This window comes from Canis aureus, chromosome 12, assembly GCF_053574225.1.
Source record: "Canis aureus isolate CA01 chromosome 12, VMU_Caureus_v.1.0, whole genome shotgun sequence".
In the NCBI taxonomy this organism is placed as follows: domain Eukaryota; kingdom Metazoa; phylum Chordata; class Mammalia; order Carnivora; family Canidae; genus Canis; species Canis aureus.
The window spans coordinates 6385890-6406860 of NC_135622.1; the positions used below are offsets into that span (position 1 = coordinate 6385890).

The 20971-nt window shown below is 42.4% G+C and overlaps 1 protein-coding gene and 1 long non-coding RNA gene across 3 annotated transcripts in view; both read left to right on the top strand.

Annotated features, from left to right (window-relative positions):
* The window catches only part of LOC144280472 (uncharacterized), a 99344-nt gene extending 89309 nt beyond the window's left edge, over positions 1 to 10035 (top strand). For both annotated transcript variants that reach the window (XR_013348873.1, XR_013348874.1), the window contains 2 exons: positions 6814 to 7116; positions 7384 to 10035. This is a non-coding gene — a long non-coding RNA (uncharacterized LOC144280472). The remainder of the gene's footprint in view (positions 1 to 6813; positions 7117 to 7383) is intronic.
* A 9912-nt stretch (positions 10036 to 19947) lies between these two features.
* Positions 19948 to 20971, top strand: part of GJA5 (gap junction protein alpha 5) — a 40032-nt gene continuing 39008 nt past the window's right edge. Inside the window, exons 1-2 of the mRNA XM_077842556.1 lie at positions 19948 to 20059; positions 20628 to 20775. The gene's annotated coding sequence lies outside the window, so the exon portion shown is untranslated. The remainder of the gene's footprint in view (positions 20060 to 20627; positions 20776 to 20971) is intronic.

A 20971-nucleotide genomic window follows, 5' to 3' on the forward strand; every position in this document is an offset into this window, starting at 1 on the left:
GTGTCACAGTTGAGTTAAATTGTAGGATACCTAACTGATGTCACAGAATTACTTGGTGTGGGAAACCCCTCACCTGCCACATGTGGTGATCAGAAGTGTCAGGAATGAAGCAATGAGAGGAGAGGCATCACACAAGAATTATTTTTCCTCACACATGTGGGAAACCACAGGTTCCCCTAAAAGAGAGACTCCATCTCAATCTCTCATTCACTCTCTCTGGTATTGATTCAGGTTGCAGTCTCTTTGCCTCGTCTTTCTTTCTAGACTACTGTGGACATTTTATTGGACTGCCTCTGAGTCTTGGGCCCTTTTTTGCCCCCAAATGCTGACCTCAATTCCCCATTTACTCAATGCTCCCAGCTGCAGCTGCCTCCCTCCCTTGCCAGCTCAAGCTGTATAAGGACAGCACAGGTCAGAATCCTTGGCCTTTGTTTGCTTAGGAGAGGAAGTTAGGCTCTGTGATCCTACTAAGCAAGAACAGCTGCAGTATTCACTGTTCTTTGAGGTTATTTAGATCAATAGATGGGGACTGAGTGATTGGATTAGCCCCTAGAGAGTCTTGAGATTCTAAAATAACTTTACTACTGTGCACTTTCTCCATGATGTAGTGTGGAATTCAGGAAATCCTCCCACATTACCCTGGAAGGATAGAATGAAAAAAATACATCTATAACCAACATTTCCAGCTATTTAGTTCCTAGGATGTTAAGCCATCATAAATAACTTTAAAGAAGAGAAATTTTTAAGTGTAGAGGATATATTGAGTTTCGTACAAAGGCTAGATTGACAGTCAAATCTGGTAAGCACAAGGCACATGAGGTATCCACCTGAATCCATTGAGATCATCAATCTCATGGAAACATGGTTTTCCCCATACAGCTGGGTTGTTTGCCATAGATTTAAAGCTGAATTTCTCAAAATATGATTTGAATATGATTTGGGTTTACTCTGAATAGCCTAATGAATGACACCAGTGGCTGTGATGAGGATCATGATCAGGATTCTGTTAGGAAGGAGGGAAAAGAGTTGGTGAAATGGACTGAGCATGTCCCCTCAAAATCCATACATTAAAATCTTAATCCCCATGTGACAATATCTGGAGGGGAGGCATCTGGAAGATAATTAGGTCATGAGGCTGGAGCCTTCATGAATGGCATTATTGTTCTTCTGAGAACAGGCTAGAGAGCTACCTACCTCTCTTTCTGCCACTTGAGTATACAAGGCCAAATCAGCTGTCTGCAGCCCGGAGGAGGGCTTTCATCAGAACCTGAGCACCGATCCCTGACTTCCAGAACTACGGGAGATAAATTTCTGTTGTTGACAAACTACCCAGGTTATAGTATTTGTTACAGCAGCCCAAATTAAGACAGGTAAGATGTGTGCTCTAAATACAATGTGCACTTCATCAGAGTGACTACATTTCTTCCAAGCACTGCAGATAATTCTTATGGATTTTAAGGGTGAGAACATTTCTCCACTGTGTTTAGCTGAGAAAGAATTAAATGGTAGATTGTGCTTCCTGAGAACATTTGATTAAAGGTTCTCTGGTTTTTGAGCACCTTTTGGACTAACTGCACATACTTTGAGAAACCGTTTAGAGGTTAGGATTTTCAAGACTAACAAGTGATTGGGTTTTTCCCTTCTTGATGTGTGAAGTTGAAGTGAGGTTAGTGACATTAGAATGATAGGCCTATTTGTGACAGTGTGTACCACCTTTCCCAGCTTTCTATAAGCCTGAGGAGCTGAGCTTCAGAATGTGGGTGTCCACTTCTGCTGAGGATCATCATCTTCTATTAAAGTACAGCTCTACCAGAATAAGTACACAACATTTTAGCTAATGTGCCAACATTCCCAGACTCTTAAGTGCCACATGTTTTCAGAAGTCCCCATTCTCCCCACTTCACAATTGTAGACCTCTCGCATGCCTCCTTCTGTTCTTAATAAGAAGCCTGCAAAAGCAATCAAACCAAATAAACTGTAAACATAAGGTTAAGGTCTGATTATGAAGTTTATGCGAAAGGAGATCTCTAGTCTGACTTTCTTACTGTACAGATAAGGAAACTGAAGCCCAGAACAGGAAGTGTTTTAAATGAGATCATACTGCAGATTACAAGCAGGATTCAGATGTCTCATTTTACCTTTTGGCTGGAAGTTCAACATCCACGTGTCAGCGTGACTCCCTTCTCCAAATTCTTTCTTCCTGCCAGTCTCGTTGTGGAAGTTCAAAGAACCAACTCTGAAAATTCTGGAAAATAAATGTGACTTGGGTGGGTTTCCTTAACCTCCATTTCTTTTCCTTCCTTTGACAATGTTTTAAACTTCAAAATCATCTTCACACCCTCTTTTTTGTGTCCTTTCTCCTATTTGTCCTCTGCATTCAGTTTCTCTACCTCTTAGGCTGGTGTTTATACCTGCCTATAACATTTCTTATGAAGCATTTCTTATGAAGCAGATTTACAAAAATCTTAATAGCTGGTATAAGAATTTCTGTTAGGAAGGAAACAACTGGGGATCCCTGGGTGGCTCAGCGGTTTAGCACCTGCCTTCGGTCCAGGGTGTGATCCTGGAGTCCTGGATCAAGTCCCATGTCAGGCTCCCTACATGGAGCCTGCTTCTCCCTCTGCCTCTCTCTGTCTCTCTCTGCCTCTCATGAATAAATAAATAAAGTATTAAAAAAAAAAAAAAGGAAGGAAACAACTTTATTTAAGAAAATCCCTGGATAGACTTGGGGATGGAAAGCAGGATCATGAGGTGGGCAGGAAACAAGAAGACCCAAGTATCACCAAACTGCTCTGTGTGAGACAGGAGCAGGGCCTGGGGGAGGGAGGAAAGGGCTGTATGAGGAGCAGCTCAGCAATTTAGATGGGAGAAACCTGGGGTTTCAGGGGAAATTGCAGAGGAACCTTTTAAGAACAGGGACTTTTTACTATTAAATTGTAATTCATTAGCATTGCTATAAGGTAAATCCTTTCTTCATTTTCCTCAAAATGTCAGCAAAGGCCTTGTAGGATTTGTAGGGGGTGTGAATCAATCAAGGGAACGGACCGAGTTTTCACTTCTGGGTGAGAAGAGGGGCCACATGTGCTGGGAGGTGAACATTGATAAACTGAACTAATCCTGGAACCAGCAGAGACCACAGCTCTGTGAAGGTGTAGACGTGTTGGGGAGAGCATTGAATTTTCCACAGGATGTAGAATAGAGATTCAAGTCAATCTTATCTGGATTTCAAGTGGTCGGTGTTCCTGCAGCTGACATTTGGGTTATATTAGATTTTTATCTTATTTACAATATCAAATCCATTTCCTTGACCTCCCATAATCTTGCCTCACCCTATTGAAGCCAGCCTCTACTCAGAATCTCTGTGTTCTGGGGCAGCCCAGGTGGCTCAGTGGTTTAGCGCCGCCTTCAGCCCAGGGTGTGATCCTGGAGACCCAGGATCAAATCCCATGTCAGGATCCCTGCAGGGAGCTTGCTTCTCCCTCTGCCTGTGTCTCTGCCTCTGTGTGTGTGTGTGTGTGTGTGTGTGTGATGAATAAAGAAATAAATAAAATCTTTAAAAAAAATCTATGTGTTCCAGCTACAGTAATGTCAGCATAATCTCAAGAACCCATCACACTGACTAGTGGCACCCAGCCTTGGCTCCATTTTCCCTGGATCTCCAATGCCCTTCCTTCCCTCCATTCAAACTCTACATCCCTCAGAGCCTTGCTCAAATCCCTCCTGCCTACACACTCTGTTTCCAGCACTCTATAGTTTATAACCAAGAGGTCTCCTTCTTTTTCTTTTTAAAATATAGACTTTATTTTTTAGAGCAGTGTTTAATGCGCGGCAGAATTGAGTGGTAGGTACAGCAAGTTCCCACGTACTTCTTGCCCCCACACATGCTTAGCCTCCCCCATTATTGACACCTTCCACTGGAGCAATACATTTTTTATAACTGATGAAACTATATTGACACATCATGTCACCCAAAGTCCTTAGTTTATATTAGGGTCACTCTTGGTGTTGTATGTACTGTGGGTTTGAACAAATGTATAATGACATATATCCATCATTATAATGTCATACAGACTATTTTCACTGCCCTAAACATCCTCTGTGCCCCACCTATTTACCTTTGTCTCCCCTCACCAACCACTGATCTTTTTACCATCTCCATAGTTTGCCTTTTCCAGAATGTCATTAGTTGGAATCATACAATATGTAGCCTTTTCATTTGGCTTCTGTCACTTAGTAATATGCATTTAAGTTTCCTTCCTGTCTTTTTATGGCTTGGTAGCTCATTTATTTTTTAGTGCTGAGTAATATTCCATTGCCTGAAGGTGCCACAGTTCATTTATCCACTCACTTACTGAAGGATATCTCAATTGCCAGTCTACTCTTAATTAACATACTATTTTGCACATGTTGCCTGTACTGTTCAGATCTGCCTAGCTTTCAACTCTGTTGTGCTATGGGTTCATAAAAGTCAGAGCATTTCTTATTTCTTGGATGCCCCATGGTGCCTAACATGGTACTTTGTATTAACATTCACTAGATGCTGAAAGCCTGACTTATACCTTCCTCTTTGGATTTTTATCTTATTTTGCACCAGACTCCCTGTTTTTGCTGCTGCCTCTAGCCCCTTAGCATTATCCTTGCACTCAGCATCCAGGATTCTCCTCTTCTGAGACTGTTGAACCCTCCGCTCAGGCTCACTTGTGAATCAAATCCCTCTGCAGATGCATTGACACCCCTGAGAAGAGATGGCAAGGAACCCCCCACAGAGTTCATAGCCCACAATTCAGGAACCCCCAGCTTGCACTTATTGAGTGGGTAGCATCAGTCTTGGCTTTGGAAGATCCTCTGCTGCAGCCTGTAATAGTTACTGTTCTTTTATGAGCATATTGTGTCATAAGCCCAGCAAAAAAATACACTTAATACTCAACCCAGAATACTCAACACACACACACACACACACACACACACACACACAGAGTACTTAACTAAAACAAAATTTTGCAAAACGTTTACCCTTTATGCAATGCACACTGATATTTTCTTTTTTCTTTTATTTTATTAAAAATGGAGATGGCAGCCCACTCAATTGATTTCATGACACACTAATGAGTTGTAATTTGCAGCTCAGAAAATAGTGTTCTAGAGGGTCAAAGAACAGTTGACAGAGGAAGAGAGGGACATGGCCACTCTGAGGCCCTTGAAAGGACCCACTGGGGAGAGGTGCTGGTTCTGGGTGATTACTGCTTCTGCAGGCTCCCTTGGCCCTGCAAGTTCAATGAAGGTGAAGAATCAGCATGAGAGACAAAGTGATCTCGCATGTGCATCTGGTCATTTTAGTGGTCTCTGTGCATGGACCAGGTGGGCAGCTCCCCATAGAATGACATCCAAGGAAAGGCATGGGGCTCTCTGGTGGGGGCTGTTGCACTGTGAGCTCTGTGGATACTTAGGAAGTATCATGGTGGTATTCAATAAATCCATATCAAATTTATTTATAGTTGAATAATGGTGATTTCCTATTTCTATAGTTCTCTATTGGTGGCATCTAACAAGGGAAAGGCCCTAAGGAAAAGGAGCATGGAGAGGGAGGGATGAACACAATTTCTTGCCACCAGTGACAATGGAGGATGAAGCAACCATGTGTCAGCCTTAAAAAAGGCCATCATTGGCTGGGGAGTACTTGGGTCTCCCTCTGCATCCAGAAGTGAGCATGTTCAGAGAGGGTCAAAGACAAATGCAGCCTCTTTAAGGCCTTTAGTGCTGGACAACATTCTTGGGCCTGAGCAGGAGGGAAGCTATGTGGAGCAAGAGAGGAAGGGAGGGAAACTCTGAGGAGATAATACAGGCTGTGGCATATTATTAGAGATGCTGCACACAGAAGAAATTATGAGGAAGCATTAAAAAAGTGTTGCTAATGTGCTCCAAGCTCATCCTCTTCCTGCTGGTCATTGTCACACACAGTGAACAGTGGCCCCCTTCTACTTTCTCCCCAACACCAACCTGCCAGTGGAGGCTACTCTGTTCTCTACCCATCACCATCCCTGGGAAACAGAGTGGCCAGGGAATGAGGCTCTGTTGGCCCATAGGGTATAGGAGACCCTCTCCATGCTGTCATTCTGGTCCTGGAAAGCAGAAGAAGCACTGTCGTGTCTCAGCTGCAGCTTAAAGGGCCTGTCTCCTTGTGGAGTGTGGTAGTGTTGGCAGCCCCAAGCTGTGTGACCCAGGGCAAGTTATTTTTAACTCTCTGTAAATATTCCCACCATTAAATGAGGCTCAAAAATACCATATATATATATTTATATAGTTTCCATGAGGATTAAATTAGATTAATTTATATAAAGTTACAGCATATATTTACCCAAGGAATTAATTCAACAAATATTGAATGACTAGCTGTTGTGAGTCACTCACTGTTCTAAAGATGTAGCAGTGAACAATCCCTGCTCTCATAGAGCTTATATTCTAAAAGAGGAAGATAGATAATAAGTAACAAAAAAAATAAGTAAACATATAATAAGTCATATTGTGATAAATGCTATGGAGAAAAAAAGTAAATCAGAGTAAGGGGCAAGGGGGGTGGGTGGATGGTTGGGAAGAAGTTTGTTATTTTACTGAGGTTGATCAGGGAAGGTGTTGTGAACTAAATGTTTGTGTCCCTGCAAACCCATGTGTTGGTCCCATACCCAATGTGCTGGTATTTGGAGATGGGGCCTTTGGTAGATAAATTGGCCATGAGGGCAGGGACCTGGTCTGATGGGATTAGGGCCTTTGCAAGAAGAAACTTTAGAGAGCTTACACTCTTCCTCTCTCTTTCAGGTGAGGTCACACGGAGAAGGCAACCATCTGCTAACTAGGAAAAGAACTTTTGCTGGAGCCCAAGCATGCTGGCACTGTGATCTTGACCTTCAGCCTCCAGAACTGTGGGAAAATACATTTCTGTTGCTTAACCCATCCCATCTATCTGGTATTTCACTGTGGGAGCCCAAGTAGACTGATACAGAAGGCCTCTCCAACAAGATGGCATTTGAGCAGAGACCTGAAGAAGTAACAGAGCAGGTCATACAGACACTTAGGAAGTATATTCTAGGAAGATGGACTAACAAGTGCAAAGGCCCAGAGGTGAGAACATGGTTAGTGGATTCATGGAGGCCAGCTTGCCTGGTAGGAAGTGAATGAGGGGAAGAGAAGTAAGAAATGAGGGATCTTAACAGATGACATATTATCATAAACCCCTTCGAACAGTCGGTTCTTTTTTCCACTCTTTACCCTAGCTGGGAATTCGGAACAATGAAGCAGGTGAGTGGAGAAAGGGATGGCATAGGGGTGGGGTTGGAGTGGAAATAGGTTTGGACATAGCCATGTTTTTTCTTTTGTCTCCTTGGACAGTACATCTCCATCCTTCTCTAAGACTACTTGCATTTCCCAAGTACCTGTGAATCTTCTGACTCAAAGGCAGTGGCCAGTGGAAGGCCGTGTGTGGTATGCTGCTTCATTTGTTGACAATTATGTGGTTCCCCTGTGTTTGCCATGCTTCTCTGCAGGTGACATCCCACCCGCTGGCTTTGGGCTGGGCCATGGGACTTACTTTGATAGGTGTCACATGAGCAGACATGTCAGAGTTAAGATTTAGATGTAGTGACATAGCTTGGCTTTGTCCCCTTCGGAGTCGTTCTCTACTGTGAGAACAGCTTGCCTTAGAAAGTGGCTGCTCCTCCCTCATGAGCTACTGAATGAGAAGCCAAGTGGGAAACCAGTGGAGTCCAGTCCGCAAGAAAGAAATGTTTATAGTTGTAAACCACTGAGATTTGGGGCTTCTTTGTTGTTGCAGCAAAATCTGACCAAAAAGATCAGATTCTGTGCTAACTAAGCACTTTCAAATATTATTTCATTTCATTTTCACACCAGTACTTCCCTGTATAGTGGGTATTCTCACCCAGTTTTGTAGGTGAGGAAATGGAGGCCCAGAAAATTCAAGCACCTTGTCCAGGATTATACAACTGACAAGAAGCAACACTCTAATGTAGATCCAACTGACTTCCTTCCACATGTCATGTGCTACTTTCTTTTACATGTGTTCTGCAGGGAGAGAGTAATGGACACTGAAGTTGCTAAGATACCCCACCCCCACCCCCATGAGTAAGGCTGGACTTCTTTCTCCCTCTCAAGCCCTGTTGACTCTTTTCCTTTCTTCTTCCTTTCCTCTCCCACAACTACCCCTCCACTCCACACCTACTGCTGAAATGCGCTCTGTCTCTCATTTTCTTCCAAATGGCTATAAGCAACTACCTTTTTTTGTGAAATCTTTTCAAATAACAAGAGAAATTTTGGTCTTTCTTGTCTTTATTATTTCCAAACATATATGAAAATCTCTTGGCTATTTATTCCCCATTCTTTGTTCCCAAATGCATGTTGTTGTTGTTGTTGTTTTTTGTCTTTGTCCTATAAATATATATACTGCCATATTTGGTGAGCAACTACCATGTGGCAGCCACTGTGCTGGGGCTGGAGAGTGACAGGTAAGATATTTTGCTGGAAGAGTTTAAAACCTAGTGGGAGATAGCGTGTAAACAGATCATGTTATTAAAAGTGCTAAGTGCTATAAAATTAGTAAGTACAGTGTTGTGGTCACACAGAGGAAGGCTCAGTGCTCAGTTTGGAAAGAATGATTAAGAAGGTTTTTGGGGAAGATAACACCTAGGCTGAGTTTTGAAGGATGAGTGGAAGACAGCCAGATGCAGGGGCAGGGAAGGGAATAGCACAGCAAAGATGTTGAGGCAATAACTACAGGTGTCCTTGGAGAACCACAAGGAGTTGGGTTTTACTGAAGTCTAAACTATAAGTGAGGTTTGCAAGGGGCTGTGAGAGGTGGAAAGTAGTGGCTGGAGAAGAAGAACAGATGTGCTACCTGATGACCTGGTGAATAATTCAGCAGGATAAAATGCCAACAAAGTCAGAGCCTAAGACCACACCTTGGTACTTGTAGATACGGTACTGCTTCAGTTAGAACAGCAATGCTGGTGCAGACTTATTGACAGTGTGTTTCTGAAGCTCTCAGTCTCCTGACACCTTTTTGCCTATTGCTTCCTGTGTGTTCCCACCCTGACTGAGCAGCTTCTCAAAAAGCCTTCCTTTGCCCCAGGAGTCAAGGTTAAAGCATTCCTCTTTCCAGGCATCTCTGCCTCCTAACAACAGATTGACAGTACTCGCAACACCAACAAGTATTTCCTGACACTTTATGTGCCAGGCTCTGTACTAAACTCTGTAAGTGCAAACATGACATCATTCAATCCTTAGTTATCCTTGCTTTAGCAATGGGAGACCGGGATCCCTGGGTGGCACAGCAGTTTAGCGCCTGCCTTTGGCCCAGGGCGTGATCCTCGAGACCCGGGATCGAATCCCACGTCGGGCTCCCTACATGGAGCCTGCTTCTCCCTCTGCCTGTGTCTCTGCCTCTCTGTGTGTGTGTGTGTGACTATCATAAATAAATAAAAATTAAAAAAAAACCTTAAAAAAAATAAATAAAAAATAAAATCGTTAATTTAAAAAAAACAAAACAAAACAATGGGAGACCAAGTCTTCTGGAAAACCCCAAGCATATAAGAGCCAAGAAATGAGAGAGTTTTGGGGGGCAGTGAGCAGGATTCAGGGGGTAGGAAGCAACTTCCAACCCCCAAATTTCACAACATAGACTGACTTTGGACATATATTCCTGAGGCTACCCGTCCTTTAAGATTCAAGTATGAGGAACAAGAACAAGAAGAGCTTCATGGTCTGGTGTGCTTTGGGTTAGTAATTGTTATTTTCAGGCACACGACTTAGCCAATGACATATAAGTTATGTATAGTGAGCCATATAATAAGACTCTGCATTTAATTTTGTTTCTGGTTGGGGTACCTGGGTGGCTCAGTCAGTTAAGTGTCTGCCTTTGGCTCAGGTCATGATTCTGGGGTCCTGGGATCAAGTTCCGCATTGGGCTCCCTGCTCAGTGTGGAGTCTGCTTCCCCCTCTCCCTCTGCCCCTGCTCATGCTCTCTCTCGCTCTCACTCTCAAATAAATAAATAAATAAATAAATAAATAAATAAATAAATAAATAAATAAAATCTTAAAAAGTTTTTTTTGTTTGTTTTTTGTCATAAGAGAGGGAGGACTAGAAAGGCCTGTGCCTTACTATCCTCCTGCCTCTGGCTCTTTGAGACACCTGACCCTGTAATGATGCTGATTGAAATAAGTCAGGGGAAGACAAATACCACATGATTTAACTTATATGTGGAATCTAAAAAACAAAACAAATAAATAAGCACACAAACAAAGAGGCTCTTAAATATAGAGAATAAACTTGTCAAAGGAGAGGTAGGTGGAGGACGGGCAAAATAGATAAAAATGATGAAGAGGTACAAACTTTCAGTTATAAAATAAAGAAGTCACAGAAGTGGCAAGTACAGCACAGGGAATATAGTCAATATATTGTAATAATGTTGTATGGTGACAGATGGTGACTATACTTATTTTGGTGAGCATTAAATACTGTATAGAATTATGGAATCAACATATTGTACACCTGAGACTAGTATAACATTATATGTTCATTATACTTTAATAAACAAGACAACAAACAAAACTACCTGACCCTGCAGGAACTCACCAGCCCATAAAGGCCACAGAGGCCAAATCAGAAATTTTATTGAGATTTCCCAGGGCCACTTTGCTCATACCCTGTTTATCCTTGATTTGACCCTCTAACCCTCAGCCCTTAGCTTGACTTACTCAAATTCCTCCTTTTGGTTCTTTATGCTTGGTTTTCCACACTTTCCCTGTGGGATTCCAATACCTTGTCCCTTGGGTCCAGTGCTTGCTAGATCTAGCTCTACTCACGCAAACCCAGCTTTTTACCCTGAGTGGCAGATGGATGGGAGCAGAGCTGCTGATATAATTGGGTGTTTGATAAAGCCTACTAATGGGGGTAATAATTAGAGTTGATATTTACTGAGTACTCCTCTGACCAAGTCTTGTGTATTAATCAACCACATTGTTAAATCCCATGGTTAGTTTTCCATCTTCATCTTAGAATGACCTGTAGGCTACATTTGACCTGCCTTCCAGGACATCACATTCTCTGGATTTTCCTCCTTTTCACTTTCTTTGAGAATTCTTCCCCTTCTTTCTGACATCTTAATATTGGTATAACCATGGCTTGGTCCTTGGTCTTCTTTTCTCTTTATCCTCACTTCCTTGGTGACTTCACTCATTCCTGAACTTGTATATCAAACTAGCTACTTGACATATCTACATCTAATAAACATCTCAAATTCCTATCCCTCCAATCAAACCTACTGCACCATCAATTCGTCTTCCTCATCTCAGTAGATGGCAGTTGTATGTTTCTGTGGAGTCATTCCTCCCACTTTCCTTTATATCCAATCCTTCAGCAAATTCTATTGGTTCTACCTTTGAAATATGTCTGGAATCTGACCACTTCTCACCACTCCACTGCTATCACTTTTGTTATATCTTGCCTGGATTATTGCAACAGCTTCCTAACTGGTCTTTCTTGCAGTCTGTTTTATCACATGGCAGTCAAATAGATCTTTTTATTTTATTTTTTATATTTTATTTATTTATTTTTAGAAAGAGAAAGACAGTGTGTGTGAGTCAGCCGGGGAGCGGTGGAGGGAGAGAGAGAGAGAGAGAGAGAGAGACACTGGGCTCAATCTCATGACCCTGAGATTATGACCTGAGTAGAAATCAAAAGTTGGACACTTGACTGACTGTGTCACCCAGGCACCGCAAATAGATCTTTTTAGACAGTATAAGTCAGACCATGTCACTTTGCTCAAAATCCTGCAGTGGCTCTCTATTTCTCTTAATGCAAAAGTCAAAGTCCTCTTAACGGCCTATGAGGTGTTCTGACACTACCTTGTCTTGTTATTCTGATGTCATCTCCTATGCTTCTTGCCCTCCCCTACTTGGTTCTAGTCACACTGTCTTCCTTATGAAGGAAATCAGAATATGTCCCCTCCCAAATATGGCATATATATTTTTTTGCATGTATATTATGAGCTGCAGACAATTGAAAAACAGCAGTTGCAGGATGAGCTCTCTGTCCTCTTTCTGTCTGCCTAAGCAGGGCATAAATCTCCCCTTGGAAGAGAAGACAACTCATATTGGAAGTGGGACCAACTTGAATCTGCATAATAAACCTTACTGAAATAACCCTTATATTCCATTAGTTTCCCTCTTATATCTACCTTCCCACCATTTACTGCCCCTCCAAACCCAAATCCTTTTTCTGTGTCTTGGTACTTCACAAATTTATTGCTCTTTGTTAAAATGATATTTAAGCTCTCAGGCCTAACCATTTCTTTGGGTTTTTATTTCCTTTTCTGTAAGACCCCTGTGTATACATTAAAACAAAGTTAAAATATTAACATCAAATAAAATTTATTTGCCTCTTCTTTTGTTGATCTGTCTTTTGTCAGTTTAATTTGCAATATCTCAGAAACTGAATATAAGAGGATACAAGAGAGTTTTTTCTCTTCTGCACTCACTATTCTCAAACACATCAAGTGTACACCTACCTTAGAGCTCTTGTACCAGCTAATCTCTTTGCTACAATATTTTCCCCAAGATACAGACTTGACTCACACCCTTACCTTCCTCAATTCTTTGCTCAAATGTCCCCTCTCAACGACACTTAACCCTAACTACCACATTAAAGATTGCAATGCACTCCCTGCACAATCTTGCTTTTCCTGCTCTTTCCCCTCAGTACTCATCACCTTTTTACATATTAAATAGTTTATTTATTTATGACTCTTGCTCTTACCTCCTATGGAATGTAAGTTTCAATCAGGAATGCAGTACTTAGAAAAATAGCTAGTATTATAAAGTGCTGTGCTCCAGGCCCTATCATAAGCACTTTACATAGGTTAAGAAGTGTATTGTTTATATAAACCTTATGAGGTAGATACTATTGTTATATCCATTTTATGCATGGGCACACTGAGGTATGGAGAAGTTAAATGACTTGCCTAAAGTCATACAGCTAGTAAGTGGCAATCCAGATATTCTGGGTCTAGGGTTCATGCTTTTAACCCAAAAGGTATACTACCTTTTGTTGCATAACACATTGTAGGTGTTCAATGAGTATTCATGGCACGAATACATGAATGAACAATGAAAACAATTACAAAGTGAATAATTTTATTGCTACCATATGGATGAGCTGAGGGTCAAAGATAAGAGGTAGCCTGTTCATGCAGGTAGGTAGGTAGTAGTGGGGCTGGGATCTGAACCCAAGTGCTTCTTCTGTTTCAATCACTTAACATCATAGATAGAGGATGAACATAAACTGCTGATCAGCATCAATTTTCATAGTTTCTTGTTATAAACCCTTCATGCAAACTTTACCTAATGCTCATGTCTAGGCATTCTCATTAAATACCATGAAGGAGGTAGGAAAGAGCATTAACCTCTATTAGCATTAACATGCTCATATGAAGACTATCTCATATAAGTTGATTAGCTTTCTCAAAATAAAAACATAACTCAGGGGCAGAGCTACTGTTTCCCAGATGGATTCCAATTTCCCAGTAATCTATAGAAATGCAGAGGAAATGAAGAGTCACTCCCATTAACTCCTTTGTCTTAAGAAGAATGCTGGTGTTTAGACCTACGTCATTTTGTGACACCAGATTTGGGTGGAGACTGGCCATGCACAGTCACTGCTGGTCCCAGTCCTGGTCTGAGAATCACTTAGGGGCTCAATGTCATCTTTGTCAGCTTTCCCAGTGTGTGTTAAGGACCAAGTTGTCCTGATGCTTGTCTAGCCAGCGCTCCAGCTTACAGAAACATCCCCTCTCTGAAAAACTCCTTTATTTACATGTCTGCATTCTTGACTTCACCATCTAAACAGTTAAGAATTATTGAGGGAGGGTGTCAGGAATATCAGGAAATGAGACCCTCCTAGAGTGTGTTTTGTTTCTGAATGCAGACAAACATGGGCAGCTCGGAGAGAGGGCAGTTCAAATCTCTGGCTAGAATTGCACTCAGTTGTCAGGTCTTAGGCGGGACTGTGTTAGCTATTGTTAAGTCATGTGTTGTTAAGGCCACTGCAAAGTTTCTTCTTCCTCATCGTTGGCTCAGAGGGTTCCTCCTACTGCCCCAGGGAATAAGCCCTTCCCACCTTGGATTGTCATCATCTGTTTACTGTCTCCTCAGCTAAACTGTGAAATCCCCCAAGGGTGAGGTGGATCATATTCATCTTTGTAGCCACAGAGCTCAATGCACAGCCTGTTTGGGTCATAAAATTTGGGACATGAAATGGTAACAGAAATGAAGTCCCGTGTGGTCTCGGTCAAAGGAGAATGGTAATCACATGGAGTTTATATTCCAGTTATGGGACCCATTTTCAGCTCTGGCCAACCTGCCAATTATTCTTTTTGCAAGAGGTTTTCAAGGCCTCTCCCCACTGCTACATTACAGGTAGGGCAGCACAGAACCGGGAGCAGAAGGCAGGCAGCTGAGGGAGAGACATGAAGATGATGAAGGGATGCCAGCGAACGGTTTGTCACATGTGTTGGAGGGGATCCAGACCTTATTAACTGTGAGGTTACATTCTCTGTACTCAGTGTATGTGCAGACCAAACCAGGTAAAGATGCTGAGATTCTCCTGAAAGTAAGAATGAGGTCATAACATGAGGAAGTGACCTGCCCCCAGGTCGTTCTGGGATAAGCATAGTGTGGGACATGGGAAAGGATCAGCAGAATCTGGATAGGGAAAAGAGACAAGAAATCTGGAACCACTGAGATGCTGAGGTGGTCCTTTGGTACCGAGGGCTAGGAGGTGTCACTGATTCTTTACTGAAGAGGGGTTGTGCATTACCAACAGGCTTTCACTGCGAGGTGTTTGCACCTGTACATAACTAAGTTCTCCATTTACCATAGAATAAACCACAGACATTTCTCTACCTCCAGCAAGGATGAAATTAACCCTTTTAATGTTTTCACAACTCTCCAGATGTTGGATCTGAACCCTGTGGACCTGACAACCATTTTGGTCCTGATTCTAGAGCTTAGTTTGGGTAGGACCTGGTTCTTAACAAAGCATATTCTTGTATGTGTGTGCTCCGGTTAAATCTAGGATAGCAGGTACTTTGTCATTGTTCAGTCAATGAATAATGGGTGCCTGGTGCTATCCCTGGTACAGCTTCTCCACAATGCCCATTTAGGACCATTTCTCTAAGGCTAGTGCCTCCTCTGGACCCACCTGTCTCTAACTTTTTTTTTCTTTTTTTAAGCACTGAACAAATGGCTAAGCGCTAAGGAATCAGGGTACAGCTCACAATATAGCTCTCTGCTTTGTCACTTCACTGAAAAGAGAAAAGCAAACCTACTCAAAGGAGTATCTGAGTGGCTGAAATTTATTCCATCCCATCTTTTTCTCAAGTTCAAGTTAAACAGTGACAGATTCTGTTTTGGTTTCCCTGCTTTCAATTCCCCAGATATGAAACCATCTGCCTTGATGAAAATGATTTATCATTGAAATTGTGTGTAATGGAGAGAGAAAAATAGGGCCCACTTGGTTAATGTTGATTATGAATTTCTGGTGTGAACCAATCATATCAAATATTCAGTTGACAGCACCACTGTTGAGAAGAGCTACATGTCCAGCTGACTCCCCATTTTAGGCACTGACAATTCTAGATTTGAATCCTGGGTCTGATACTTTCTACCTGTGGGACTGGGGCATGCTCCTTAATGTTTCTGAACTTCTCTTTTCTCATCTATAAAATAGGGAATTTAATGCCTACTTGATAAATAGCTATTGTTAAGTCATATTGTAATGGGAAGGAATCTCATCAAAGTATCCAACCAAAGGTACTGGTGTTGGACTTTAATTTAGCATACTATCTCCTCCCAGAGACATTTTAATAGGGCCCAGCACCTTGCTCCAGGGAGTAAAACTGATGGGGGTGCAGGGTGGTGCCTTAGGTCTTAGGTGAATCACACTGTGAGTCAGAAGAACAAGAGCTTCCACAATCCGCAAAGTTTAGAGAGTAGGCCTCGGAAACAGGCAAGGTGGTGACCAAAAGGAAGACAAGGAATTCATTTAGCTGATAACTGAGTGCCAAGTATGGTGTCAGGTGCTGTTCATAGGACTGGAGATCCAGTGGTGATTTGAGACAGATCAAGCCCTTATCCTAACAGAGCTTACATTCTATTTGAAGAGATGGGTAATAAGCATCATAAATAAATTAAATGCATAGCATGTCAAAAGGTGTATAAATCTGGAGAATTTGTGTGAGGGGTGTTGCTGGGGTTTACAGTTTTAGAGAAGGTGGTAAAATCTGCCTCATTGAGAAGGTGACATTTGAGCAAAAACTGAGGGAGATGAGGATGTCTCCAAAAGGTATTAGACAACAAATGGTGGGGTGGAGGTGGAGGTGTGTGGACAAGGGGTAAAAACCTATAGGGAAAGATTGCTCCCAGGACCCAACATCAGGCTTACCCTCAGTGCTGGGTGATGTCAGAGAAGGCAAAGGACAGTGTCTATGTTCATTATGTCTTTTTATGGACCACCTGGCAGGGACCCTTCCTCCTCTCCAACATTGCCACACTGGATCTCTGCCTGTCTCTAGCAGCCTTTTTTTTTTTTTTTTTTTTTTAGCAGCCTCATTTTTAACAAAGCAGATGGATTGGCCCTTCTCTGAAGTAGGATTGCCATGTATGGTTGTACAGGTTGAACACTGCACTGGATGACATATCTAAGGGGACTCCGTTTACATTTTAGGCATTCTAGATTTGTATATTATGATTATTTTCTGGCAGGTGGCAGTAAAGTATCTGTTCCAATGAAAGCAATATATTGCAATGCTTCTCTGACAATTAAAGCATTTTGAAGAAGGCGGACATTTTCTAATTCACATTAAGGCAACCGAGATCCATGTGGCATACTTGAAGATCCAGATTTCCAAGAGGTGCCACCAGTGGTTTGTTGGGGGAAAGATTTACTGGTTAAGACCAGTCTATCCTCTGCTGAAAATTTTACTGTGGCTCTCATCATATACTGAAGAAAACTCACCATGAGGCATACACCTGGTGGAAATTCTAGCATTTCTATGTTGGAGAGTCTTCAGGTAGCAGTCTGATTGGAATAAGCAAGCCTAGGAAATGGATGGTGAAGCTGCATTTGCAGGGCAAGTATGCAGTGCTGTTTTATTTTTTCAGAGCAGCACTCATACTACCTCTTTACCCTGTAGTTGCATTGGTTTCTTCTCAACTTGGTCTCTGCTCCCTTCCCTAGCCTTACCTCTTTTCAGCTCTTACTTCCTTTGCAAAGCATTCCCTAATGTCCAAATCCCACTCCATGCACACTGTGTTCTGGCACTCACAGACATTATACTAGTTCCCTAGAAGTATTTTTTTCTCTCTTTGTATTAGAACGATAGGTTCATCTGCCTATTTGTCCCACTAGACTACGGACTCCTTGAAGGCTAGACTGTGTCTATCAACCTTGGTAAACCCTCCCTGACACTGTAGTTGCTCAAGAAATGTACTGTTGAACACTGTTTCTCAAGTGTAATTACTAAGCATCTTCTGGTGATAATAAAGAAAACGATCCTTTTAAATTACGCATTTTAAAATTGTGACACATGCCACGGCAGCTCCTAAACCTTTAAGTCCCAAAAGGCTGTTTTTTCCATCTGTCATGTTTGCATTGAGCTGAGTAATTTCTCAGGAACTGAGATATAAATATGCATTAAATGAGTACACATGCAGAAAAGAACACCTGCGGTAATGGGGTCATGGATTGAATAGCCCAGGCTACAATCTTCATACTTGAGGATGTATGTTCATCCTTATTTGGGGTTGGAGAAAAATCTCATACCCCAATATGGCAACAATGGGCTGCCCAGAGCCTTGAGCCCATATAACTGACTGCTCCCTGGGTCCTGTTGCAGCCGTTTTGGTTTCTGCCAGCCTTGATCACTGGGGAAACATACAGAGTATGTGGCCTTTGTAACCCCAACACATAAGTCTTGGTGGAAAGTTGCCATTCTCAGGCGTCAGGCATGTCCATGAGCAAAGTCCCCAGGGGGACTCGAGGGCAGAAATATCCCAATTTAAAAATATTCTCCAAGTGGCTTATAAAATGTGTACAAGTTCAATTACTCCCGGCTTCCTTGTGCTGTGGCAGCTGGTCTGTCTGTGTTTATTTGTTCCTCTGACTTGTGATTATTCAGAGGGACTATATTTGTTTCACTGTGTCTCCTCTGTGAGAGGCCAAGAGACTCTCAGAACAGAGGTCTGTTACCTCAAATAAGTGGTGGGCCTGGCTGGGCGGGAACATTAATGGGGGGTGCTGATCCCCCTGCAGAGGCTGGGGACAGCCTGGGCAGCAGTGGGTGGGGCAGGGTGTCTTCTGGTGGCAGTGTGGCCATCAAGAGACAATAGTGTGCTTGTGTTCTCTCCACTGGCAGTGGAAACCAGCCCTGGTGACATCTTGACTCTACTTACTGTAGGTGGCCAGTCCAGCCCATTCTGTGTCCTTGGAGGTAGAGTGGAAGCAGTCACTTGCCTAATAAGGCAGTGTCAGAGGAAAGTTGGCAAACATTATAATATGATTTAAACAATAGAATCCACAGTGTTAAAAACAGAAAGGCTTTCTCTAAATCCCCTCTGGCTGGCAAGGTAACTGGGGATGACCATACTAGTGGGCTAGGACTGGAGTAGGGAACTCCTCACCGAAGATTCTGGAGAGATGTCAGCCAAAGGAGACATCCAACTAGGCTGCAAAAAGGAGGGTTGAGGAGATAAAACGAGGCCCAGCCTCCCTTCTTCGGTCATCCCATGACCTCTGCGGCTCAAAAGGCACCAGCTGACCTGAAGTGATCCTGCACCCAGCTAGGACTCGAGCTGCCTCAAATACACAGGAGGGACAAAGGGGCCATATTATAAAGCCCACCTAGGTAACTTTGGTTAGCAATTGGTTCTCCACTTCATGCCTCCTGGTGTGATCCCCAAATTGATCCTCCTGGCCTTGGATTTCAGCTTTCAGCGTTGGTGCCATAGATATCCACCTCATATTAGTCTAATTTGCTCTCCACCTTTATGTGGCTCAATACTGTTGTAAAGCTCTTCATATTCCTGAACATGACAAACCTGAGAGGTAGATAGAATTACCAGCCCTATTTCATGGATGAGAAGGATGATGTTCAGAGAAGGGAGGTGACTTGTACAAGGTCACTCACTCCACTAGTGAGCAGTGGAGCCAGAACCAGGACCCAGATATTCCAGCTCAATTTCCGCTTTGACACGTCAGTTATGTCCTGACATCACTAATAGCCATATAACCAGGCCCTGCAATGTACGTTCATTTAATTACCCATAAATTATAAAATACATGAGGTGTTAATATACAAGCACGTTATACAACACATGGAAACATATTTTAGAAGAGTGAAAAATGAAATTAATAATATAGTTTTTAAAAACATTTGTTGGTAGGACCTGGGTACATGGGGATTTATTTTATTATTTTGACTAATTTTGCATATGTTTAAGATCTTCTCACTCAATGTTATAAAAAACAAACAAGGAGCAAAGAACCAAGAAAGGGCCAACAAACAGTTATAGAAGCTCTGGGCAGGAGGCTCAGACTCAGGCAGGGTAAACTGAGAGAGGGGCCAGGACTGCCCTTGGAATCGTCTGCACTCTTGCCAGGCATGTGGGGTGACAAAAGCAAGGGCTTCATTAATTCTGTTTCCACCATCTCAGCTACACGCCTGCAGCACGTCTGTGCTCCTGCCCCTGGGCGGGGCCATGCAGGATGGTCCTCAAGAGGCTGGAATTCAGAGCTGGATTGTTGAGTTCATAATCCTGGCTCCGCCACTCCCTAGCTATATAATCCTGGAAAGTCTCCTAACTTCTGTATGCCTCAGTTTCCTCCTGAGAGGAGGGATAAGAGTGGCTGCTTCACTGAGTGGTTGTATGGATCTGAGAATATATGTACATTATTTGCTTAAATTAATATTTAAAGTAGGAGGACAGTGTTTGAAACACAGTAAGTGCTGCCCAGCCTTGCTATTGTTAGAATTGTTATAATACTATTATTTCCTCTACCCTTGTCTGCCCTTTCTAGATATAATGAAATCTGATTTCTCAGGGACCGTGTTTCCTCTATTTCCACCTCTGACTCAATCTCTGAAAATGTCTGAATTAAACAGATGCAAGTATTTCCTGGGCAAATGTGCTTTGGGAAAAAAGAAAACCAGCTTTGCCACATGTAATGGGAAACAAAAATCTGATAGAAAGAGGTGGGGTGATGATTCAGGAAAGCAGTAGAAGTTCAGCCACACTAGATATGCTGTCCACTTTAGTGGGTTCTGGTTTCATCATTCCTAAAGTGAGTGATTTGCAGTAGGTGATCTCACAGTTTCCTTTCAGAGTTGACATTTTTTCCCTGTGTTCTGCTCTACTTTGAGCTGCGATCACTCTTTGGATTTTGAATTTCAAACAGTCTCCTAGGTTTAGAGCCTGATCATAAGATCTCCTGATCTCAGAGTTTTTTTTTTAAAGATTCATTCATTCATTCATTCATTCATTCATTCATTCATGATAAACATAGAGAGAGAGAGAGGCAGAGCCACAGGCAGAGGGAGAAGCCGGCTCCACGCCGGGAGCCCGACGCGGAACCCCATCCGGGGACTCCAGGATCGCTCACTGGGCCAAAGGCAGGCGCTAAACCACTGAGCCACCCAGGGATCCCCATGATCTCAGGTTTGTATATATGCCATGTTACCACTGCCTTGTGACATGTGCTAGGTTAATCTTTAAAGTAACAAATCACAAATTATATATGAAACTTATAAAAGAACAAAATGGATCATATTCTTTGTTATACATACAGGATGATTGGTTGACAATGTAGGAATTCATATTAGGATGCCAAAAAAAATGCACATGTCATATAAGC